General features: G+C 38.4%; 1 protein-coding gene and 1 pseudogene across 13 annotated transcripts in view; one reads left to right on the top strand and one right to left on the bottom strand.

Moving 5' to 3' along the window:
• Nucleotides 1-8,628: 8,628 nt before the first annotated feature.
• On the bottom strand, nt 8,629-9,002 carry LOC141567108 (large ribosomal subunit protein eL37 pseudogene; annotated as a pseudogene).
• Nucleotides 9,003-10,209: 1,207 nt separating this feature from the next.
• TMCC1 (transmembrane and coiled-coil domain family 1) overlaps nt 10,210-26,119 on the top strand; it is a 177,099-nt gene continuing 161,189 nt past the window's right edge. For 2 of the 13 annotated variants that reach the window (XM_074312956.1, XM_019746819.2), the window contains exons 1-3: nt 10,213-10,465; nt 12,462-12,577; nt 20,275-20,524. The gene's annotated coding sequence lies outside the window, so the exon portion shown is untranslated. Of the gene's footprint in view, nt 10,466-12,461; nt 12,588-20,271; nt 20,525-26,119 lie in introns of all 13 variants that reach the window. The other 11 variants (XM_074312957.1, XM_019746828.2, XM_074312955.1 and 8 more) reach the window with 10 other exon arrangements.

Below are 26,119 nucleotides of genomic sequence, written 5' to 3' on the forward strand. Positions count from 1 at the left end.
TCTTCTATGCCAAGATAACAGAAATTGGTCACAATTCCTTACTTCTGCCTAAATTTTTAAGTGTGGTATAAATTACATGCAGTAAAGCACACGAATCTTAAGAATATCTGTCTACATACATGCTCACTGTGTAACTACCACCCAGATCAAGATACCAAACATTTCTAGCACCCAGGAAGGCTGCTGTGTACCCCTTCCCAGTCAATATGGTGGCCCCCAACCCCTCTTCTTGTGATCTATCTCTGTTATCATAGGTTAGTTTTGCCTGTCTTTGAACTTCCTGTAACGGAATCACATAGTATGTGGTCTTCTGTAACTGGTTTCTTTTTCACGCAAGATCATATTGCGGGTGCCTAATCTTTCATGTTGGCCCCAACACTCTTGATCTTCACGGTACTCCTGTAATAGCTAACATTTGTTAAGTGGCAAGCACTGGTCCTAGAGCTTATGTGTACATACAATTGACCCTTGAACAACACAGGTTTGAACTGCACAGATCCACTTATACGTGGATTTTTAAACATAAATATACAGTCGGCCCTCTGTATCTCAGGTTTCGCATCTATGGGTTCCCAACTGTGGATTGAAAATACTATTTTTGATCTGTGGTTTGTTGATTCCACGGATGTGGAGTGCCAGCTCTATGTATTGTTCTAGGCCATTTCATATAAGGAACTTGAGCATCCACGGATTTGGGTATCTGCTGGGGGTCCTGGGACCAATCCCCCTTGGATACCAAGGGGTGACTGTAAAGTGTTTGGGGAGTCAAAAGTTATACATGGATTTTCTTTTTTCTTTTTTTAATACATGGATTTTCTATTTCACAGGGGTCAGCACTTCAAACGCCCACGTTGTTCAAGGGTCAACTGTGTTTGTTTACTCTCACAGTGTACCTATGAGGTAAGTACAAATAAGGGAACTGGGGCACAGAGAGGTGAGGTAAGTTGCCCAAGACACAGGTCTGAAGTGGCAGAATTAGGACGAGAAGGCAGGCAATCCATCTGTAGCCCATGCTTTTATCTAAGAGGTAGAAGTGACAGAAGCTAACTAGGTAGATCTAGGTCTTTGGAAGCTCAAATGGGATAACGGAAGTTAAAGTGTGCTGAAAAGAATAAAGCGTTGTACAGATATAAGGCAGGGTCATGGTTCATTTAATATGAATATGAATTTATTCATTTATTAATCCAATAAACATTTACAGACACACCTCATTTTATTGCACTCCACAGATGTTGCACCATGGATCCTCCACCAGCAAAAACATTATGATTCGTTCTATTGTGGTGGTCTGGAACCAAACCGCGGTATCTCTGAGGTATATGCCAGTACCGATCACCCGAAGACACGTGGAGGCTCAGTGAGTTCAGAACGACAGAGACAAAGTCCTTGTACCATGACGCTCACAGTCTAGAGAGGAAAGCAGATGTTTAAGGGGGAAGTTACATGTATGTCGGGCTAAGAAAGGGAAACCTCAGGATGCTTTGAGTGTTTGATGGGAGAAGCTGACCTTATTTGTGGGGTCAGGGAAGGCCTCTCTGAGGAAATTGCATTTCAGCTGAGACAGAAAGGTCAGCTGTTGGTGAGGCAAGTGTACCAGGCACCAGAAATAGCAGAAGCAAAGGCCCTGAGGTGAGAGAGAGAAATTAGCACGATAACTGGAAATTCAAAGTCACTAGCATGTGACAGTTTGCTATACAACAATGACTTATCTTGCTTTCACGGAAATAAAATTCCCTATGACAGTTTCCATGCTTACTTGCTCCAGTATGTCCTGGTCGTTACATGACAGTCTTTATTTCTCACTCTATACCTTAACCAGTTTTTACTAAATTTTAATCCTGTGAAGCTACATTCTTTAATGTAGAATTCTACATTCTACATTCTTAACTACATTCTTATAATCTTTGTTAGCAAAGTTAAACATATACTGAGAGACATGAGGAAATACATTATTGCTGCAAAGATATTGCAATAATTCAACAGAAATTATGCTAGATTTTACCAAATAACTTAAGGTTTTTTAGTTCCTCTGCATTCATTTCCCATCAATATTACCACTAATATTCATTAGTCAATTTCAACTCTAAATTTTTAATAGTTGTTGCAGTTCGTGTTCATTGTAATTCTTCAAATGACGTATGTTATCTAGTCCATTGCTTTTCGAATTGTAATATGCATATGACTCAACTGTGAGTTGCGTTAAAATGAAGTCTTTGAATATGGTGCTCTGGAGCAGGGCTGAGATTTCCCATTTTTACGGTAATAAGCTCCCAGGTGATGCTGACGCTGCTGGTCCAGAGACCATGTTTTGAATAGTAAGGATGTAGATTAGACCGACAAAAATAATTATTTTCTTTCAGCATTATAAACTTCAATTCTAAAAATGAAATTGCAGTTTCCAATGTAGGATAGAAAATAACTTGATTTAAAATTTAGTTTTGGATCATAGATGGGTTGTGGGATTTGCAACTGAAATCTCATTTTTCTAGTATTTCCTATGTTGGAGAAATTGAAACCTATGTCAAGAAGCTCTCCAACTTATTTCATACATTAATTTCTTTTTATGAATTACAGTTGACGTGCAATATTATATTAGTTTCAGGGGTACAACATAGTGATTCAATATTTTTATACATTATAAAATGATCACCATGATAAATCTAGTTATATCTTGTCACACACAAATTTATTACACTATTATTGACTATATTCCCTATGCTGTACATTACATCCCTGTGACTTATTTATTTTACAACTGGAAGTTTGTACTTCTTAATCCTCTTCCCCTATTTTGCCTATTTCCCCAACCCCCTCTCCTCTGGTAACCATTAGATTGTTCTCTGTATCTAGGAGTGTTTCTGTTTTATTTTGTTTGTTCATTTGTTGTTTTTTAGATTCCACATATAAGTGAGATTATGCAGTATTTGTTTTTCTCTGTCTGACTTATTTCACTTAGCATGATACCCTCTATGTCCATCCATGTTGTTGCAAACGGCAAGATTTTATTCTTTTTTTATGGCTGAGTAATATTTCATTGTATATATATATATACACATATATATGTATATATGTGTATATATATATATTCCGCAACTTATTTCAAAAATCAATAATTTATTTTTCATAAGCATCATATAATTTTACTTCAAAGAATTTTTTAATCCCTTTGAGGTTTTTGAGCATTATGTATATCAAAATTTCTTTTGTACATTGAATTTTCTGTATCATTTTGTTTTGCTTAAGCCATTAATTTTATTCAAAGCATCATGCCAAGTCAGTACTAAGCTAATAAATTTAGACATGGATATGTTTGAAAGTATAACTTTGTCTGGTATTTTAGAGCCTATGTTCTTTATTAATATCATCATTAAAAAGATCATTGCAGGGGGCAGCTGGATGGCTCAGTTGGTTAGAACAGGAGCTCTGAGCAACAGGGTTGCTTGTTCAATTACTGCTTGGGGTGGTGGGCTGCGTCCCCTGCAACTAAGATTGAAAAACGGTGACTGGACTTGGAGCTGAGCTGCACCCTCCACAACTAGACTGAAGGACAATGACTTGGAGCTGATGGGCCTTGGAAAAACACACTGTTCCCCAATATTCCCTCCAAAAAAAATTAATTAATTAGAAAAAAAATCATTGCATACTCTTTGTAATTTAGTTTTTACTGGCATGATAGTACCAACTCAATTTTCCCATCACATATTTAACAGTGGTTTCAAATTTATATTCAGTTTTTCAATACACCCAGATGTTTAACTGAAGCCAAAAAGAACCCATATAGTTCTAGGAAGATATATCTTAAGTTAGATAATGCCAAAGGAGACTTTGACTGCCTTGTTCACTATGAAGTTTAAGGAATGCTTAAAGAAGAAATATAGAATGGTGGATAATTTTTTTAAAAAGATCTTCTATTGCCGTGTTAAAATTTCCACGTGTATTTACACCATTGTCATATTTCTGGCTTTTCAAATTATTTTTGTCAAATTCAATGTTTGTAAATATTTTATTAAAATTTTAAAAGTCTTTCTCCAGTGTACAAAAAAATTCCCCAAAATGTTCACATACAGAAGTATTTAAGTTTAGAAATCTACAAATCTAATTATAATTATTATCTGTACTACATATATATATATATATATATATTAGGTATTGAACCTAAATTAATGAATAATATTTAGTAGTTCTTCCTTTATACCAAAACATTTCTTTTATAGCACCTCCTAATATTTTAATAAGTGGGTTTTGTATTTAATCCCGAGTAATATGTAATAGTGGTTTTTTGGTGTTGATATTTGATTTCTGCATAAATATTCTGCCATGATGTTACCAAATTTTGCCAAATGAATAGTGTCCCAATTTTTATACTTTTTTTTTTTTTTTTTTTTTAGAAAACACTTTAAAAAAAATTTTATTGGGGAATATTGGGAAACAGTGTGTTTCTCCAGGGCCCATCAGCTCCAAGTTGTTGTCTTTCAATCTAGTTGTGGAGGGCGCAGCTCAGCTCCAAGTCCAGTCACCGTTTTCAATCTTTAGTTGCAGGGGGCACAGCCCATCATCCCATGTGGGAATTGAACCAGCAACCTTGTTATTGAGAGCTCGCGCGCTAACCAACTGAGCCATCCGGCTGCCCCCAATTTTTATACTCTTAAAATTAATTGGGTAAGTGTCTAAATGCTAGATACTGCCTCACCAAGAGTAAAATCATTTATATGATATTTTTAATAACTCACCAATATTGTTTCCCATTGTATATAGCCTCTGTTCTGCAGCACTATCTTTCACTGTGTCCCATGTATCTCTGATGCTCTTTTCTATGTTTTGAGTCTTTTTCTCTTTCTATGCTTTAATATGAATACTTTCTGCTGTCTGTCTTTCAGTTCACTAATCCTCTGTTTTGCTGTTTCTAATCTGCTATGAATCCTATCAAGTGAATTATTTTTTAACAACTTTACTAAGCTAGATAGACTGTATATTCAATAATAAATTGCGCCTATTTAAAGTATACAATTTGATAAGTTTTGAAGTACCTGTTTCCCCAAAAATAAGACCTAGCCAGACCATCAGTTCTAATGCGTCTTTTGGAGCAAAAATTAATATAAGACCCTGTATTATATTATTATATTGCACCTAGTATTATATTATGTTATATTATATTATACCCGGTCTTATAGTAAAATAAGACCGGATCTTATATTAATTTTTGCTCCAAAAGACGCATTAGAGCTGATGGTCTGGCTAGATCTTATTTTCGGAGAAACATGGTATGTATACACCCATGAAACCACCACCATAATCAAGATTCAGGTCATTCTCATCACCCTTAAAAGTTTCTTTGTACCTTTTTACCTCTCACCTCTTCTCCACATCTGGTCCCAGGCAACCACTGATCTGCTGTCACTAGAGATTGGTTCGGATTTTCTAGAATTTTGTGTAGACTTATAACAACATGTATTCTTCTCTTTCTAGCTTCTGTTGCTCAGTATAATTATTTTGAGATTCATCCAATGTTAAGTATATAGATAATTTGTTTCTTTTAATTGATGTGTAGTATTTCATTGTATGGATTTAACACATTTTGCTCAACTAGTCATCTGTTGATGACTGTTTGAGTTGTTTCCAATATTTTGATACTGTGAATAAAGCTGCTATAAATATTTTTTACAATGCTTGGTGTGGATGGATATATTTTACCATTTCTCTTGGGTAAACACTCATGTGATAGTCTTTTTTGAGGTGTCAACTTGGTTAGACTACAGTCCCCCGTTATTCTACAATATTCAACACTAATCTAAGTGTGGCTATGAAGGCACTTTTTATTTTATTTTATTTTTTTTTAGATATGATTAAAGTCCATAATCAGTTGACTTTAAGTAAGGGAGATTATCCTAGATAATCTGGTTGGGCCTAATTCAATCAGTGGAAAGTACTTAAAAGCAGAGTTGAGGCCCTCTTGAAGAAACTCTGCCTTGGGATGACAGCATCAGCCCTTGCCTGAGAGTTCCATTCTGCCCTTCCTACAGCCTGCCCTCTGGATTTCACTTTGCTTAACCAGTCTTCCTCCCCACCCCCAACTGCATAAATCAATTCCTGAAATAAATCTTTTACTATAGGAGGTGTGATCACAAAATACAATGAATGTTTAAATTTAAAAAATGTATTACAGTAAAGACATTTTAGGGGGATTGCCATTAATCCCCCTTAAAATACTTCCTCTAGCTTCAAACACACTTATCCCATGATTCTTGCCACTTTCTGAAGCAGTTCTGGAAGTCCTCTTTCATGAGTGTCTTTCTTTCATCCTCCATCATGACAACACTCCATGTCACATATTGCTTCTGGTATATGGCAATTTCTGTCAAATAAACACATTACGGTGTGTCCTCATCCACCTTATTCACTGGAATTGGTACCGTGTGACTCTGACTCTTCCCCTAAGTCAAAATGACCATGAAAGGTAAACATTTTGAATCGATTTAGGACATCAAGGCAGCCACGACAGTGCAATTAAAGACACTCAGGAAAGAGGACTTCTAGAACTTCTTCAGAAAGTGGCAAGAATGATGGAGTATGTGTTTTCAAAGCGAGGGGTAGTATATTATGGGGGATTAATGGTAATGTCTTTTACTGTGATAATTTTTTAAATTTAAATATTCACAGTATTTTGTCATCATATAGCTCCTACTGGTGCTGCTTCTCTGTTTGAACCCTGACTAATAACAGATTTTGGTACTGAAAGTGGTTCTAAAGGAACAGAATCTTAAGGATGTTTTTAAATTAGTTCTGGGTTTTCTTGAATTGGTTCTCTAACCTGGTTAGATTTAATGGCACTAATGACTCTATTTCCAGTGATAAAGAGGGCACTGGTCGTCCATGGCATGATGAGTCATTGGATACCCCTAATCAAATGCCTAATAGGAAGCGAGATGCTGAGTGACCACGTATTTGTTACTTTAGAACATTTTAGTCCAACTAAGGGCTATAGTGGGATTGGTTGGTTGCTCCTAAGTTCACTGAAGAAAGTGGGGAACGAAAAGGATGAGCTCAGGGCTTCAAATTCCCAGCTCAAGCTACGCATAAATGACCTGAAAGCTCCTATTTCTGTCTTGAAAGAAACTCTTAGGGCCAAGGTTTCTGAAAACCAAACCCAGAGCCTCATTCTGCCAGTGGCTGATAGAGATTCTGTTTCAAGTCTTTGGCAGGCTCCTATAGGTGAATCACAGTGTAGACACTTAAGATTTTGGAGCAAAGCCCTGCCAGCCTCTGCAGATAAGTACTGTCCTTTTGAGAAACAGCTTTTGGCTTGCTACTGAGCCTTAGTAGACACGTAGACACTGAACTCTTAACCATGGACCATCAAGTTACCATGTGAGCTACCCATCATGCACAGTGTGTTGTCTGATCCACTGAGCTATAAAGTTGTACACACGCAGCAACACTCCGTTATCAATGAAATGGTATATGTGAGATTGGGCTTGAATGGTGGGCTCTGAAGGCATAAGTAAATTGTATAAGGAAGTGGCCCAAATGCCCATGGCCTCTACTCCCGCTACATTATCTTCTCTCTCTCAGTCCACACTTACCATCTCGTGGGTCATTCCCTATGACCAGTTGACTGGGGAAAAGAAAATCCAGGTTTGGTTAACAGCCTGGTTTATGATGATTCTACACAATATGCGGGCATTTAATGAAAACGGACTGTGGCAGCACAATAGTCCCTTTCTGGGATATCCTTGAAGAAAAACAGTGAAGGAAGTCTTCCTGTTGGCAGAACTTCAAGCAGTACACCTGGTTGCTCATTTTGCCTGGAAGGAGAAGTGCTCAGAAGCTCTGCTGCTCTAGAGGTCTTAGTTCCAAGGGAAGAATGCTTCCACCAGGATACATAACAGTGTTTCTGCTGAACTGGAGATTGAAACTGTCAGCTGGTCACTCTGGGCATTTCATGCCTTTGAATGAACAGGCAAAGAAGGAAGTTCCTGTGCTGGCTGGGTTGACTGATCCTGATTACCAATGGTAAAATTTGATTGCCACTACACAACAGGGATGTATTAGTGATAGTTAACTTTATAGCACAGTGTTAAGTTACAGAATATCAAAAGCGGAAAGGAAACATCCAAGGACTTTGCATCTTATTTTGGGGAAAGTATTAAGCATTTTTGGTTGTGTGAAGGTTAGTTGTATCACGTTAGGTGGAAGTATGACTTTGTTATTGTCTATTTGGAGCTTAAGTATAGTTAAGGAGATGTCTAGGAATGGGATTACTGGGTCATCAGTCTTTTTAACTTCAGCTGTCCCAATGAGGGTGTAGTGGTATATCATTGTGGTTTTCATTTGCAAATCTTTGGATTACTACAATGTTGAACATCTTTTTGCAGCTTATTGACCATTTTTACATTTTATTTTTGGTGAGACATTTACTAAAACTTTTTGCCCGTTGTTTTATTGGGTTGTTTTCTTATTATTCTGTTACAATAGTTCTTTACATATTCTGGCTACAAGTCTTTTGTCAGATATATTATGTTGCAAATTCCCCCCTCCCATTTGCGCCTTGCCTTTTTATTTTCTTAATGGTGTCTTTCAAAGAACAAAAATTTTAAATTTTGATGAAGTTAAACTTAGAATCATTTATGCTTTTTTTAATTTTATTTTAAAATCAAAACATTTATTGTGCAACTAATCGTTGAAATCACTAAGAGGAACTGGATGCTGCAACAGCTGCCCTCTTGGGTTTAGGTGTTGTTCCTTCACGGAATCCATGCCTGAATCTGCGGTATACAATTTTTAGGTGCCTCATTCGACCAGTCCCAGTGGTATCTCGTCTTTTCGCCTTAGCACTCCAGTTATACTTTCTCTTCCGCTTGGCAGGGTAGCCACACTTGCCACAGGTGGACTTCTGAAGGTGGTAGGCCTTAGAGCCACAGCCGCGGCATAACGTGTGCGTCTTATTGCGACGCTTTCCGAACGATGACGTGCCCTTCGTCATCGCGCTTCTGCCACTGAGACCAAAAAGCCATTTATGCTTTTTGAGTCCTAAGAAATCTTTGTCTATCTCAAGGTCACAAAATTTTTTTTGTTTTCTTTTAGAAATTTACTTACAGTTTTAACTTTTAAGTTTATTATCCAGTTTTAGTTACTTTCCTCAGGGGCCTCCTTCAGTGTTCCTGAGATCTATAACTGCATCCCCCACCAACCTCAAATCTAAGAGTCAAATTTGCCACCTCCCTGGCCTTCACTCTTCATCGAATAGATTATCAAGTCTGGCCCATTTTACTCCCTAAAAAGTGCTCTTCTCTACCACCACCACCAGTTGACCTTGCCTTGACTGTGTAGTCTCAAAATCCTTACCTCAATTATTGCCGTTCTCTCCTCACTCCCACACTTTACTCCACATTCAGTGGTCTTCCAGTGTTCCATTCTGGTCCTGCTACTCTCTCACCCTTTGGACCTAGTTAATTCCTTCCAACTTAGCCTTTAGCTTCCAGCCTGAAAATACTTGACTAAATCAATCTCTGCGTCCCACCCCGCCTCCCATATAGGTTCTCTTAGCACCATGTACCTCTAAGAAGAGATTTTACTAATTGCAAATTTTAATTTTGTGTAACTCTCCCTTTAACGTTTTCCTTCTCCACCAGATCTACGTTCATGAGTCCAGGGACTCTGTATTACGTATCCCCACATTGTATTCCCATCAACTTGAACAGGGCCTAACACACGGGAGAAGCCTCAATAGATAAGTGATGAACAGATAAATGAATTAGGAAAAAAGGAATAATAAAGGGATTGGCACTTGGTTGCTTGTGATCCTTTCAGTGGTAATATCAGACGCGAAATAGTAATAGCCTCTGCCCTTTTCCCAACAGCCGACGAAAACCTGCTAGATCAGAGAAGGAAGGCCTTTCCATTCAAGGCAGGGAGAACAGGTGTGTGATCCAGAGCAGCGGCCAGAAATCCGCTTAAACCTGCATTGCTTCAGGTCCTCGCTCCCCAGAAAGAGGGGCCAGACTAAAGGAGCTCGGTTCCTACAGATTTCCCGGGAGGCGTCCACTTGCAGCAGCCCACCGCCACTTGCGTGGGGCAGCTCAGTTGCCCCGCGACCGCGTGGGTGGGCGGGCGGACCGGGGGCGGGGCTGGGCCTGCGCGTCCTGTTCCCGCCCCTTGCGGCGCGCGCGCGCCCGCCACCGCCTCGCGCGTACGCTGCCGGCCGGGGGCGGAGGTTGTGGGCGGTGGCGGCGGCGGGCGCACGCGCTTTTCAGTCCTCGAGCCGGTTCGCGCTCCCGCGCAGGGGCTTAGGTGGCCGTGGCGGCTGCAGCGGCGGCTGCAGCGGCTGAGGAGGCGCGGGGGCAGGGCCGGGAGGGGTGTGTGTGTGTGGGGGATGGACCGGGCGCGGCGGCCGCAGCGGCAGGAGCCGGCGCTTGAGCTCGAGCTACGGCGCTGGCGGAGACGCCGGCTGCTCCTTCCCTCCCCGCCGGTGAGTGAGTACCCCTGCCCCGGTCTCTGGCTGCGGCCCTTCACGGCTCCTCCACCCCGGGTGGGGAGAGTATTGAGGGGAGCGTAGCCCCGCGGCACCGCTGACTCGGGCCCGACCTTCCGCCCGCGGCCTGGCGCGGTTGGACCCCCGGTCGCACCCGGTCGGGGCTAAAGCCCCGGGCCTAGGACTCGACCCCCAGCATCCCACCGGGCCTTTTTCCTTCCTGGCTGGATCCGCTGTCATTTTGACCCTGGGGTTTCTCTCCCAAACTCCGTCCCCTCACCCCCTTCCCACGACCCATCTTTAGGACCGAGGGAAGGGAGTGCCGTGTGAGGAGTTGGGCCGAAGCCCGGAGGACTGTTTGGGAGCTGGCTCTGGTGGGGGTCTGAGGTCCTGTGATCCCTTGCTTGCCCTGGCGTCCCCAGAAGTTGGCCACTAGGGTTCACCCATTGCCACCTGAAACCAGTTTTGCACCTTTTGTTTTGATTTTCAACTTGTTTAAAGAGTGGAGGGAACCGGCTGTGCCGGAATCGGGGCGCTTAGGTGGTGTAAGGTGGGAGTCGAAGCTGTCTGGGTTAGGTCTCAGAGGTCCTTTTATTAGGCCTTCTAGGAAGGGAGAAAGGACGCACCTTCCCTAAAGGGCCAGAGATCCGTTTATATCTTGCAAATTTCCCTTTTTTTAGTACAAGCAGAGGTGTGTGTAGTATTAGTCCAGCGGTTGGTTGGGTTCATTTCCTCAACAACATTGATAGTGAGGATCCCCCAGGTGAATCTGCAGCAGAGTTTCTTAAAGCACTCACTTTAGCTGTTGGCCAATTTTCCCCCTTTGCTTTGGTGACACCTTACACGTTAGTCTTGGTAGATCTTAGCCCAATGCTTTTGCAGGCTGCCTTTTCAACCTTACTTGTCATAGAGGAAAGGAGGATGAACATATACACACTAATTCAAAATGGATGCTGTAAGTCTGACATACTCATCAGAAGCACCTGTACATAAGCATTTCTGTTAAAGGTCCGAATTCATAAATTAGCTAATTCTCGAAACAAAACAAGAAACAAAAAAAACTCGGGCATAAAAAGCTTTAAAGTAAAACAAAACTTTGTATGCCTTATGACCAGTGGCTTGACTTTTGGAAGTGATTGGTTAACTAAACCCTTGTCTTTGAAGTCACCTGTGTATAGAAATTATTGAAAAGCCTGGAGAAAAGAACCTTACGGAAATATTAATGTGTTAAGGACAAGATTCTTCCAGAAGGTAGATACATTTTTTTCCTCCACTTGTATATTAGAAGAGTGAGACTCCAATTGTGAGTAGGTGGTAGTTTTACTAACGTCATGTAACAAATGATGGTTATAGGTAGGATCTTAACTCAACAATATCTTGTCCTTTACCAACAGAGTTGGCTTGTATTTTTTTGAAATCACACACCCACTCTCTGGCTAGTATAGAAAGATTAAAAAGCTGCTTCTGGCCTGTGGGTGGTAACCTTTTAATTTCTAAAGAGTTTTCAGCTGCTTACAGAATAGATCGCTGATCAGCAGCATAGGAAAATTTTAGATACTAGAAAATTGATTAGCACATGATCTAGATCTGTTATGAGTATTAAGATTTGGCATGGTGCAGGTGCTGGGTACTATGTATAGGAAGAGAGATTTCTCAAGAGTACTTGCATCTTAAGATAAACAGAAGTACAGTCACCTGACAATGTTGTGACACCTTGCAGTAGTTGAGAATCTTTTATGAGTACAAAAATACCTGTACAGTTTGATGAAGAAAATCAATGATCTGGACTAGTCGGTGACAACCATTACTTTAAGCTGTTTACTCCGTTTCTCTAGTTGAATATTTCCCCTTTTCTGCAAGAGTTTTTATGCCTGTCTTATATGTACAAATCCTGTCACGGCTGAGGGTCTAAGTTTAAACTCCTCAGTGTGGCATTTATGAATCCCTCATTAATTATTCATCAAATATTTATTGAGCCTTTATTTTGTTCCAGGATTTTTTCTAAGTACTGGGCTACAGTGGGGGAACAAAACAGACAATGTCCCTGCCCTCATTGAGTTTTATTCTGTGTGTGAAAGAATGAGGATAACAAGCAAGCAAACAGACAAGGTAATTACAGGTAATGCTAAAAAATGAGCGATTAGCAAACTTTCTCAGTAAAGGACCAGAAAGTAAATATTTAAACTTTGAACACTGAAATTTGAATTTCATGTAATTTACCCATCACAAAATATTCTTTTTTTAATTAAATTTATTGGGACGACACTGATTAGTAAAATTATACAGGTTTCAAGTGTACATTTCTATAATACATCACCATATATTTGACCCCCCCCTTTCCCTCTTCTACCACCCCAAAAATATTCTTTTTGATAGTTTTTTCAACCATTTAAAAATGTAAAAACCGTTCTTAGCTCATAGTCTATACAGAAACATGGAGCAAGCCAGATTTGGACTGCAGGGTGTAGTCTGATCCTTTGTAGAAAAAGTTTGCTAAACTATGATATGAACTATGAAAAAAATAAAACTAGCTGATGTGACAAGTGAGTGACTGGTGGGGGTGGTGGGAAGTCCTCACTAAAGAGAAAATATTTGAGTCGTGGCCTAAAAGATGGAAGAGCTTTCCTGGCACATGAAACAGCATATGTGAGGATCAGTAGGTGGAAATGAGCTTCTATGTTCCCCAACATTGAACTTCCCCACATACCATGTCATTCTTGCCTTTGTGTCATTTTTCATTGTGTTGTTCTTAACTAGGTTGTCCTCCATCTGTTGGGTTTTAAAAGTGTACCCATTCTAGAATCTAAGACTTAGAAGAGAACTTCTTATCCAGTTGCTCTCCTAAAATGTTCTCAGAGATTGTTCGTCCTCTGTTTGAACACCTTTGATGACAGAAAATTCATTACTTTGAGGTAGCCTATGCCATTTTTAGATAGCTCTAATTGTTAGAATATTCTTCTTCATGTTGTAATAGGATTCAGCCTCTCCACCTTCTTTCTGTGATGCGGCCTCACAGTGCCCACAGAATACGCCTGCAGTGGGGTTGCACCTCATCCCCAGGAGTCGTTCTAAAGTTGGTACATGAGACAAAAATCACATTAAGATGATAACTGTACTTGAAAATCCCTTGAATTGCTTAAAAAGTATAGTGTACATGTTTTTGTATATATAATCATGCATAATTCTTATGCACTTAACTGAGAGCCACTGAGCTTAACTGAAGGAAGGAGCAAGAGGAAATAAATTATTATGTAGATATGTAGGTCTTCAAACAATTTTGTTTTTTAAAACAGCTGTCAAATTCCTATCAGACAGTGGGTGATGGGAGAGAGTTTTAATGTGTTCCTGCTTCCTGGCATTTATTTTTTTGTATTTTTACATTAAGCCTCTATTACATTAATAAATATTTATAGATGTGTTGTGAATATTAAATAAGATAATGTATATGGAAGCACCTGGCACACGATTAAGTGGTCAGTCAATGCAGGATTCAAATCTGAACTTTTACTTCATTGGGTTCACATGCACACTGTCCTTCGAAAAGTTGTAGAGAAGAACTAGGCCACCTGCTTCCTGTCTTTCCAAATTGCCATTTCCTGTTGGGGCTCGACTGAACAGCTGTCATTCTCTTTGTCCTTGAGTATTGGTCACATTTTACTAGAGGTCAGCTAGTGAGTTCAATGGGTATATGAGGTAACTCTTTTAGTTCTACCACGTAATCCTTCAAGTATTTGAACACTGCTGTTAGGTCTCCCATTTATGTCTTCACTTTTCAGGGCTAAATATTTTCATTTCTTTTAGTTTTTTCTTGTTTATTTACCCTTCTAGTTCTTGTAAGTGTACCAGTTTATCATTGTAGTTTTTTACTTTGGTACCCTGAAGTACATTTAAGGTTACACTAAAGTTTTATCTCCTTGATGAAGTCTTCCTTCAAAATTCTAGACCGTCTCTATATTTCTAATGTACTTTTATCTGTACTTCTCAATGTTTTCTTATTTTTGTGTTTTATATTTGTTTCATGAGCATTTGTCTTACCTCACAATGAGACAACAAACTTCTTGAGGGCCAAGACCATGTTTTAGGCAACTTTTGTGTCCCAGATACACTGAGTAAAATTTAGGTATGCACTAAATCATAAATATTTACAATTAAAAAAAAAACTTTTAGAATAAACTTTTCATTTTAGCACCGTTTAGATTTGCTGAATTATTGTGAAGACAGTACAGAGAGTTTCTGTCTGTCTCACAGCGCTTGCCCTTATTATTAACGTCTTCCGTTAGTGTGGTACGTTTGTCATAATTAGTGTTCCAATGTTGATATGTTATTACTAAGTCTATACTTGATAGACTTATCAGAGTTCCACAGGTTTTTCCTTAAAGTTCTTTTCTGTGTTCCAGGATCTCATTCAGGATGCCACATTGCATTTAATAGTCATTTCTCCTTAGCTCCTTTTGGTTATGACAATTTCTCAGACTTTTCCCTGTTTCTAATGATGGCGATTTTGAAAATAACTGATCGGGTGTTTTTGTAGTATGTCCTTCCTTCAATTGGGATTTGTCTGATGTTTTTCTAAGGATTAGACTGATGTAATGTGATTTTGGAAGGAAGACCACAGAGGTAAAGTGTCCTTCTCATCACATATCGAGAGTATGTATTATTGTTAGGACTTAGTGTTAATATTAACCCCGATCCCCTAGCTTGGGGTAGTATTTGTTTTTTTCACTGTAAAGTTACCCTTTTGTTCTTCCCTTTCTGTACTCTGGAAGAAAGTCACTATGTGTCACCCCCGTTTAACTATGCTCCACTTCCTTAAGGGTGGAGTGTCACATAAATTTCTTTGCTCAACTTGTTCCAGCTTTGGTCACTGGGAGCTCTTTCAGTTGGCTTCTGTATCCTTTCCCTTTGACATACTCCCATGATTATGTGTGTGTGCGCACTTTCTTTCTGACAACACAAAGTGCTTCAGACTCATCTTTAATATATCATGCTCCAGTCCTATAATTGGTCATTTTCCCTAGGAAAATGGGATTAGAAACTAAGATCTTAATGCTAAATGTGCTAGTTGCTACTAGAGTATTGCTGCTTACAGGCCCTCTAACTGAACAAGGAGTTATGTGTGTGTATATTGAGCTATTTGTATACACATCTATAAATATTTCTGTATGTAATCATTTGTCTCTATATTAAGCTAAACATGAATTTGTATTGATGTCTCCAACTGTAATTTCTTACCACATTGTTCATTCTAACCTCCTCCACTTCACCAGTCAGAAATCTGGCTTCTGTCCTCTGCCATCCATTTACTTAATTCTTTAATTCTAGTAAACATGGGCAGTGGTTTTAGAATGCTTAGTCTGTGACCTGTGGGAAAACGGTATCAACTAGAGCACAGTGCTCGTGGATGATTCCTTTGCCTTTAGTCTTACAGATTCCTCATTTCCACCATTACTTAAGTCAGCACCTTATTCCGTCTCGTTTGTGAGGTGGTTTCATATTTGTCATAGATATAAATTGTTTTGTCACATTCTGCATTCCATGCTGAGATCCCTTTATCTCCTAAATAATTATTTTAAAATTTGCATACATTGTTTATTCTTTGTGCTTTAAAGTTATGTGGGTTTTGACAAACTTTTAATATCTTATGTTCACCATGACGGTATTATATAGAATAGTTTCACTGCCCTAAAAAATTTGTGCCTCACCTATTTAACTCCCCCCACACCAGCCCCTGGCAACCACTGATCTGTTTACTGTCTCTACAGTTTTGCTTTTTCCAGAATATTAAATTTTAAAAAGTATTTTTGAATGATTTTTATGAACACAGCATTTTGTTAAGTAGTGAGAGATATGGGTGCTTGATAACTAAACTTTCTTTTTTTTTCTGTTGAGATAAAATTCATATAACACAAAATTCATTTTAACCATTTAAAATGTACAGATCAGAAGCTTTTAGAATATTCATAATGTTGTGCAACCACCCCCACTATCTAATTCCAGAATATTTTTATTACTCAAAAAAGAAGCCCCATATCCATTAAGCAGTTGTGCTCATCCTCTAGTCTGATTTTTGTCTGTATGGATTTGCCTGTTCTGGACATTTCATTCAAATGGAGCCATATAATATATGGCCTTTTGTTTCTGATTTTTTTTACTTCATGTTTTTAAGGTTCATCCATGTTGTAGCATGTTTCAATACTTAATGACTTTCTTATGACTGAATAAAAATGCACTATATGGCTGTACCACGTTTTGTTTATCCATCAATTGATGGTCATTTGAGTTGTTTTCACTTTTTGGCCATTATGAATAATGAACATTCATGTATAAGTTTTTGTTGAACCTATGTTTTAAATTCTCTTGAGTATATAAAGTATTTCTTTGATAAATTTTGTTTTCATATTAAAGGAAAGTTACCCAATGACTTACTTGAGGTAAAGTGCTGAAAGAATGCTACTTTCTCATGGCATGGTATTCATCAGTGAGTACTGAAATCCCATAATTTTCATTACAGAGTAAAGAATTTTGGTGCAGATGGGGTAACAGTAGGTACCCCAGAATTCTGTTAGAGGAACATGCTGAATTATACCATTTAGCTACCTTTCTGAGAACAGCAAGTAGTCTCTCACTGTGAGGTTGGATTGTAAGACCTGATTGTGGTCTTGAGGAGTCTCTGAGTGTGTGAATTGTGTTTAACATTATGTATTCAGAGGGATAGTAGGCAGGATTCCCATTCTGTAATCTATTTGGCATCAATGACATTACAGAGATTTTATTCTTACTAACCACATTCCCTCTGAGGTTTGGGCTATGATAGAGTGGCATTAAGTATTAGTGTTTTCTTTTTCCTGTTTGAGCACCCAACCCTGAAGCTTTGTTTTGCAGTTATTGCTTTGACACTTTTGCTTTGATAAATTCACTTTCCTCAGGAAGACTTGGTAAAAGTTTTCTTTTGCCAGATTGGGGTAACCTGACCCAATTCGTTGAAATCAGATGTTGTTTTTCAGACTTCTTGAAAGCAAGGAACGTTCTTTGCTGTCTTTGTAGCTTACTTCTAAGTAACTTCAGGGTTCCCTGAAGGCAATGGTAAATAGATAAATTATATATTAACCATCATACATTATCCCAAGTAACTTCACTGTAGGCAAACCCTTTAAAAGGGTTTGTGTAACAGAACACTGGTCTGGAACCAAGATTTTAATTTTACTTTTAAAGGATTCACTTTCTATTATTGGACAAATAGGTTATGCCTTGGGACTTCTTTTTGTAAGAAGATAATGTTGATTCTCTATAGGAATGTTGTGATGGGGATGAATTCTATTAAGATACTTTATTATTATTTTTCATAATACAGGTATTATGAAAATTCTTGTTAGTGCTCTTTTCCCTTATTTTAATAATGTAGATGAATCTGCTATCATAATAAAAGCCTTTGTCAAGTACCGTATGTGTATTCTATTTACCATTTCCAGCGCTCTTCATTTTTCTCTGTAGTTCCAGAATTCTACCTGGTACATTTTCCTTCTGAATGAAGGACTTTTAACGTTTCTTTTGGTGCAGATTTGCTGGTAATGAATACTTTGAGCTTTTGTATGTCTGAAGAACTCTTTAATTTACCTTGATTTATAGATGCCATTTTCACTGGTTGTTCAATTCTAAGTTGACGTCTTTTTTTCCCCAGTACTTGAAAGATGTTGCGTCACTGTCTTCTGGCCTGCATTGTTTCCAGTGAGAAGTTGGCACTCATCTTTATCCCCTGCATATAATGTGTGGTTGTTTCCTTCTGGCTGCCTTTTATTTTTCTTTCAATTTTTAAAAATTCAGATATACACACAACATAAAATTTACCATGTTAACCATTTTAAGTGTACTGTTCAGTGCTATTAAGTACATTCATATACTTAGAACTCTTCGTATTCATAGAACTGTTTTCATCTTGCAGAACTGAAACTCTATACCTGTTAAACAATAACTCAACATCCCACTTTTCACCAGCCTCTGGCTACCACTATTCTTTCTGTCTCTGAATTTGACTACTTTAAGTACCTCATATAACTGGAATCACACAATATTTGTCTTTTAGTGACTGGCTTATTTCACTTAGCATAATGTTGTCAAGGTTCATCCATGTTGTATCATATGTCAGAATTTCCTTCCTTTTCAAGGCCAAATAATATTCCATTGTAGGTATATATGACATTTTGTGTATCCGTTCATCTATTGATGGACACGTTGGGTATTTTTCATGTTTTAACTGTTGTGAATAATGCTGCTATGAACATAGCTGCACAAATATCTTTTCAATATTCTGCTTATACTGCTTTTGGCTGTATAACCAGAATTGCTGTATCATATGGTGATACTGTGTTTAAATTTTGAGGAACTACCATACTGTTTTCCACAGCAGCTGTACCGTTTTACATTCCTACCAGCAGTGCATAAGGGTTTCAGTTTTTCCACAGCCTTGCCAACATTGTTATTTTCTGTTATTCTTTATTTATTTATTTTTTAGTAGCCATCTTAATGAGTATGAGGTTGATATCTCTGGGTTTTGACGTGCATTTCCCTAATAGCTATATTGAGCATCTTCCACATGCTTTTTGGCCTTTCATAGGTCTTCTTTGGACAAATGTCTCCTCAAGTCTTTTGCACATTTTTGAATTGAGCTGTTCGTTTTTTTGTGGTTGAATTATAGGCACTCTTTCTATATTCTGGATATTAATTACTTATCAAATATATGATTTGCAAATATTTTCTCTCGCTCTGTATTCCGCTGGCTGCTTTTAAGATTTTTTTTAATCTCTGGTTTTAAGCAATTTGGTTTTGATTATTCCTTGGTGGAGTTTTAATTTTCTTCATGTTTCTTGTGCTTGGTGTTTGTTGAGCTTCTTGGATCCGTGGATTTATAGTTTTCATCAAATTTGGAAAAATTTTGGATATTATTTCTTCAGATCCTGCCCTCCCTTCCACCCTCCCCCCGACCCACTCCCCAAGATGCCAATTACACATATATTAGGTTCCTTGAGTTTGTCCCATAGCTTGCTGATGCTCTGCTCTTTTTTCTTGGTCTTGTAGCCCAGGTTTCATTTTGTATAGTTTCTATTGTGATGTCTTTACTTTCACTTTTTTCCTTGCATTATCTTACCTGCTGTTAATCCCATTCCTTGTATTTCATTTCAGCCTACTATATATTCTGTAATTTGTAATTTGACAGGTATTAAGAAATACTGCCTTAATTTGCTGTCAAAATAACAGATTCCTAATTCTGTAAGATATCTAACAAGGGTACACAAAACCACCGTATGTGTCAAATTAACTTTGATGTCACTCAGTGTCCACATTAACTATGTTTATCTGCCAGACCTACTTACATTTTTTTGCGTGATTATTCTATGTTTTCTGCTGACATAGACATCTTCATTAGTAGTTCTACAAAATTTGTTTTATAAGGTACCAGAGAGCTTGGTCTGTTTGCCACATTACCTAATATTATTTGTGTTTGGTTGTATGATATGACCATCATCTTGCTATAAAAAACATGAAATAGGTTTTTATATTTTGTTTATTATACTGCTTATTTATTATTAATCAGAGAGCTGGATCACCTGCTGAAGTCTATCTTTGATTGCTGCCGTCATTGATAACCCCAGTGTAAGTTGGGCTTGCCCACTTGTGTTACCTCCACTTGATCTTTTAATGTTCACTAATATCAACTTGAAAAATTTTGTGGACTGGTGACTGGTTTGCCAGCCAGTCATTTGCATTCAGTAGTATTTCTTTCTCCTTCTCTTGCTCCTCTGTCCCAGCAGGTATTACTCTCTCGAGAAGACACACCCACAATTAGCATTTTCTTCAGATGCTGACACTTGGTCAACAGCTGCTCTTGATCACAAGATTTAGAAGACAGTCTCCATCCTCCCAGATTGGATCTCTTTACACATGGATCTTCTATTTCTATGTCTTTTAAAAAAATAACTTTTTGGGAGACATTTTGGATTACAACTTTTCATTCTCATCTATGCAAAGAAAAGAAAGCTGTTGTGCTGGGATTTTGAGGAGGTATGTTCTTTTTCTTCTATTGCAAAATTCCATCACTTAGGCACTCAGAGCAGTATAAAATGATATAATCATGACTTTCCTCAGTAGAACTCAGTTCTCATTCATTCACTTCTTCCATCTTCTTTTATCCTATTCTCTTTTTTTCTAGAAGTTGTCATAACTCAATAAGAACTTTCTTGATGTGCAATGTAACAGCTAATTTCTTACATTCTTCCTAAATGTCATTGGACTCTGGGTTAGACTTATAAGTGATAGGAAGCAGTTTGAATTCTTATTCCTCATGTTGAGATTGTGACTTTATTGAACTGAGTTTGTTCCCATTCTGCACAGACATTGGATGGTTTGGGAACGCTTAGTATCTTTAGTATAACATATGGCTATATGCTTTTGTAATCTGTTGCAAGAAGAGGTGTGAAACAGAGTTTTGAACTCAAAATCAAGAGACTTCAGTCCCAGTTTTACATTATTACTGCCATGCTTTGAGAGATAAAGTATGTGTTTTCTCATCTCTAAAATGGGTGTATTATTATTATTACTTTTATTTATTTTTTAAGGAGGGCGCAGCTCACAGTGGCCCATACGGGGATCAAACCTGCAACCTTGGTGTTATTAGCACCACGCTTTCTCCAACTGAGCTAACCGGCCACCCCCATATCATTATTTGTTTTACACAAACCTCATGGGATTGTTGATGATCAGATGAGAAAAGCTGTGTGGAAGGCTATTTTGTTGATACAAAGGATTGTTACTGCATTGTGGAGGACTGTAGGCATCTGTCTTCTTTTCACTCAAAGACTCAGTTTTTTTATTTCTGCAAACTTTTTGATGATACAGTCCTATCATGAATCATGAATAAGATTTTTAAATCTCTATGCTTAATTATGGATAAACAGTAGTGTTTACAGTGCCTAATTACATTGTAGGGCTCAGTATATTTTAGAAGTGGATTTGTTGAATGTGATGCTGAGAAAACATTAGTTTGTGTGGTAAGGGACCATTTTATATGATTTATTGGATAGTGCTTTGTAACAAACCTTATTTGTTTATTCTGTGCATTTCAAATATTTATTGAATGCTTACTGTGTTCTGGGGAAGAAAATGTGACAAATATCTCTGCCTTCTTAGATCTTATTTTATACATTGTATGTAATAACAAAATAAATAAGATAAATAAAAATGCAGTTTTTTAACCTGTGGTGACAAGTTCTAATGAGTAAAGTAAAAGTGGGAAAGAGGAATAGGACATATTGAGGGGAAGGATTGAGTGTTCACAGCCTCACAAATAAGTTGACATTTGAGTAAAGGATTGAAAGAGGTGAGAGCATTTAAGAGCATTCCAGGTATAGCAAATGGCAAGTGCAAATATCCTGAGACAGAAGCTTGCCTGAGGAGTGGCAAGGATTGGGTAGGGTGGTGCTTATATCGTCGTACCTTATATAAGTGCTTTTCAGACTTCCATGTGCACATGAATTGTTAAAATTCAGGTTCCAGCTTTGCAGTTCTGAGGTGGGGCCCTTTCCTAATAAGCTCTCAGTTGCTGCTAGTCCCATTGTTCTTTGTAGGACTTTAGCTTTTACACTGAGTGAAATGAGCAGTGGTATGACATGATCTGATTTCCATTTTGACATTGTCATTCCTCTGGCTGGTTTGTTGGTAATATACTGATGGTGAGTTGGGCAAGGGCAAAAGCAGGAATACCATTTCAGAGGCTGTTGCTATAACCCAAGTGAGAGAAGATGCCAGTTTGCACTGGGGGTAGCGGTGAATATGGTGACACATAGTCTGATTCTGGATATTCTTTTCAAGTAAAGTCAACTAGCTTTGCCGATAGATTGGATGTGTCCTGAGAAAGAAAGGAAGAAGTTAAGGCTGACTCCAGGGTTTTTGCTCTGAGTTCTGGGAAGGATGGCATTGCCATTTATTGACATGAGGCCTGAAAGAGAAACAAGTTTGGAGGGGAAGAACGGAGCTCAGTTTTGGACATACGACACTACAGACGCCTGTTAGACTTAGTAGAGATGTTGACTAGGTAGTTGGGTTTGTGAATCTGAAATTCAGGAGCGAGATCTGCTGGAGGTGTACCGCTGGGTGTTGACAAATAGGTTGTATTGAGTCAGGAGCCTGTATGAGGTCACCAAGGGAGTGAGCAGCGACAGAAGAAAGACGAGGTTGAAGAACTTAGTTAACTCTGGAGTAGAACCGTTTAGAGGTCCTGGAGGAGGTGAGGAAAAACGATCAAAGGAGACTTGGTAACACCAGCCAGAAGAAAACCCGGTGGAGGGTGTCGTGAAGCCAAATGAAGAAAATGATTCAAGGAATAGGGAGTGATCAACTGTGTCAAATACTACAGTTAAGATGAAGGCTGAAAACCATTTGATTTAGCTGTGGTAGTTACTGGTAAACTCGGTAAGAATAGTTCGAAATGGAGGCCAACTGAGGCCTACGCTGCTCAGCCAATAAAGGAGTACACAGGAGTTGGGCTGTTAGAACAAGCGTTTATTATCAGAACACCGGTGGTCTGAGAAGGCAGGGGGTTAACACCTCCAAAAACTGCCTTAACATTCTCAGACCAGCTTGGGGTATTTAAGAGAAAATCTGGCCACTCCTCCAGAGGTGCCGGGGGTCTGCTGGAGCCTTTCCTCTGGCCATGTGATTCTCTGGTGGAGTCAGCAACCCAGGATGGGAGTAGCCTGGAAAGAATGCTAGATCATAGAGATTGTGATCAGTAAGCCTAAGGGTATTATAAGTTTCAAGGTAATTTTCTAAAACGGGGGAATTGGGTGGGACAAGGGACATTCCGAGCTCTAGCCACAGGGGGATGATCTATCCTTGAGCTATAGGTCAAGGAAAGGGGAGCCCAGCGGACTTTGTGAGGAGCCCTGCTTTAGTTTCAGTGGGTCAGCGGAGGTAAAAGTCTGTTTGGAGATGCTGCCTTTCCAATAGCAAAACATTTCTAAACGCTGATGAGATTGGGCACTTAGGTAACAATCTATAAGTCTAAGTAATGGCCCTGACAGGAGAAGATTTAAAATATTTAACTAATATTATTAGCAACTGGCTTGATTAATTGTTCATTTACAATAATATTGGAAAATATACTTTGAGATCTTTAGGGTATTCTAAACCACTGGTTCTTAGTTCCTAATTTTTTGTTTAATGCCTTCAGAGTTTTCAAATCATCCTTAGTAGTTATTATGAAAAAGAAGAAATATGGGGATTGTCTAGGAACCAATTGGCTGTCCGCTAGCTACTTTTCTTTCCTAGGTTATAGGGCTGTAAGACACATTAAATACTAATATTTGGGTTTTCAGAGGGGCTTGTGAGAATCTCCTCACACTCCTGTCCTTTTTTTAAAAAAAGAAAGAGAATAGATTCACTTTATTTACTTTTCAAATAAGTTTAAATCTTTGAGGAGTACAACATTACATGGATTCTGTGGCTTTAGCAGGAAGGTTGCTTCGGAATTTGGCACAAACCATGCCACTGTTTCCATGAGCATGAGTTCCCTTTCCCCAGATTACTCTGGTTTTGTTCGGTTTGCCACCAGGAGTCAACAGTATTGTTCTTTGCCTTGTACACGTAAGCACATCTCTTGCCTAGATAGAATTCAGTTTCTTCTCAAGCATAAACACCTTCAATTTTAAGAAGAGCTGTGTGCTCTCTTCGGTTCTGGAGACCCTGCATATAGCTAGCAAAAATGGCCTTGGACCACAGCCTTCCAGACATATTTGACGTTTTAGAAGTCCTGTTCCCACAGTCCTCCACAGGCCCCGAGATGGCCGAAAAAGGCAGGAGAGCCACTCCTATGTATTCTTTAGAAGAAGTATCCAGTCTACGGAGCATCCTCAGCCAGATGAACTTGTACAAATAACCAAAGTAGATAGGTTATGGTTAGATGTAACTTAGTCTTGGCATTTATGGAAGATCTCTTTTTCTTCATTGGTTTATTTAAAATATATTCATTGAGTACTTTCATATATGTTGTATGTTCTGGAGATACAATGGATGAAAGTTTCTGTCTGAATGGAGCATACGTTCTAGTGGAAGTGAAGTAGCAGATTGGGGCCAAAATTTGTTAGTGGTCTCAGACTACTTACTGATTGTCCTAACGTTGTGTGTGCACATGGAAAACCCAGAGAGGGCTATTGTGAGCTGCTTTCCTTTTGATGGTTAGGTCAGTGCTCAAATATTATAGAGAAGACAGAAAACAGAGTTAAGCAATTATCTGACCAACCTTGACTGTGAAGAGAGAGGTTCAAATATGTGAAGTTTAGTATTTTCTTTTTAGATTCTTAGACTCCGTAAGTGGCAGTGTCAGGGATAGATTCTATAGCAATTCATGTCGCAAATATTTGAGTACTGATTATAGGCCGGAGGGCACTGTGCCAGAAACGATTTTTAGGGATTTTGTAGAAATATCAGCTTTGACCAGTTTTCACATTATCTTTTGCATAATGTAAGTCTAAAAGCAATTTTTATTTTTATTTCAAACATTTTTTGAATAGAAATACACAAATTTGAAACAATTAAGAAGTGAAAAAATATCTCCCTTTTAATCTCTGATGTCCAGACCCACTTAGAATCAACAATTTTACCAGTTTTTTGTGTATCCTTCCAGAGATATTTTACATGCATATATGTGTACAGGTATTTATTTATATCCCACCTTTGAAAAACTCACTTGGAAGCCTACTATTCAAACAGTTCCTTTGAATACACCTTGCTTTTTTTCCTTATAAAATATATCACTACTTACAAACTTGTGTCATTTTTTTTAATAGCTGCATAGTATTACATTTTATGTATTTAACATAATTGTATTTCTTTGGGTTTCCCATATGCCCACACAGCATTAAGACAACCCAGTACATTTTATATAACATTTCTTACATTTTAGTGAGGGTCACCTTGCTGCCCCTGAGCCCAAGCTTGTCTGGGAGAGTGATCATTATCTGGCAAAGAGAATGTGATAACCATATTTGGCCTCAACCAATCATGAGAAATCTCTAGGGGTTAGGTACATTACTACCCTGAACAAAACATGAGTTCTGATTAATGAGGAAGAAGGGAGAAATGGCTGTTGGGTTTAAAACTGTCTAGCACTTTTGCTATTACAAATAATGCTTCATTGAATATCCATGCTCCAGAGAAAAGGTGGGTATAATTAAATTTTTTACAGTATTTCCAAATTGTGCTCTCAAGAGTTGGAATCAATTTACATTCCCATCAGCAATCTACGAGAGCGCTTATTTCCCCCACACTCCTTACAAATTAGATGTGTTATCAAACATTTTGATCTTTGCCACTTCGATATCTAAAATATGGTATCACATTTAGATTTAATTTACATTGCTCTTTATGAGTGTGGTTGAAGATCTTTTTATCTATATGAAAAGTCATTTATCTTTCCTTTTCAGTGAATTGGCTGTTCATGTTAGACTTTGGTTCTTTTTCACTGATTTTTCTTTTTTCCCCCTTATGAATGTGTAGGAGCCATTTATGTAATGAAATCAGCTTATTACTAGATGTGTTGCAAATACCTTTTCCCAATTTATTAGTGTTTTAAATTTGGTTTGCTTACTTGTTTTGTTATAA

Source organism: Rhinolophus sinicus, linkage group LG10 (assembly GCF_036562045.2).
Source record: "Rhinolophus sinicus isolate RSC01 linkage group LG10, ASM3656204v1, whole genome shotgun sequence".
In the NCBI taxonomy this organism is placed as follows: Eukaryota; Metazoa; Chordata; class Mammalia; order Chiroptera; family Rhinolophidae; genus Rhinolophus; species Rhinolophus sinicus.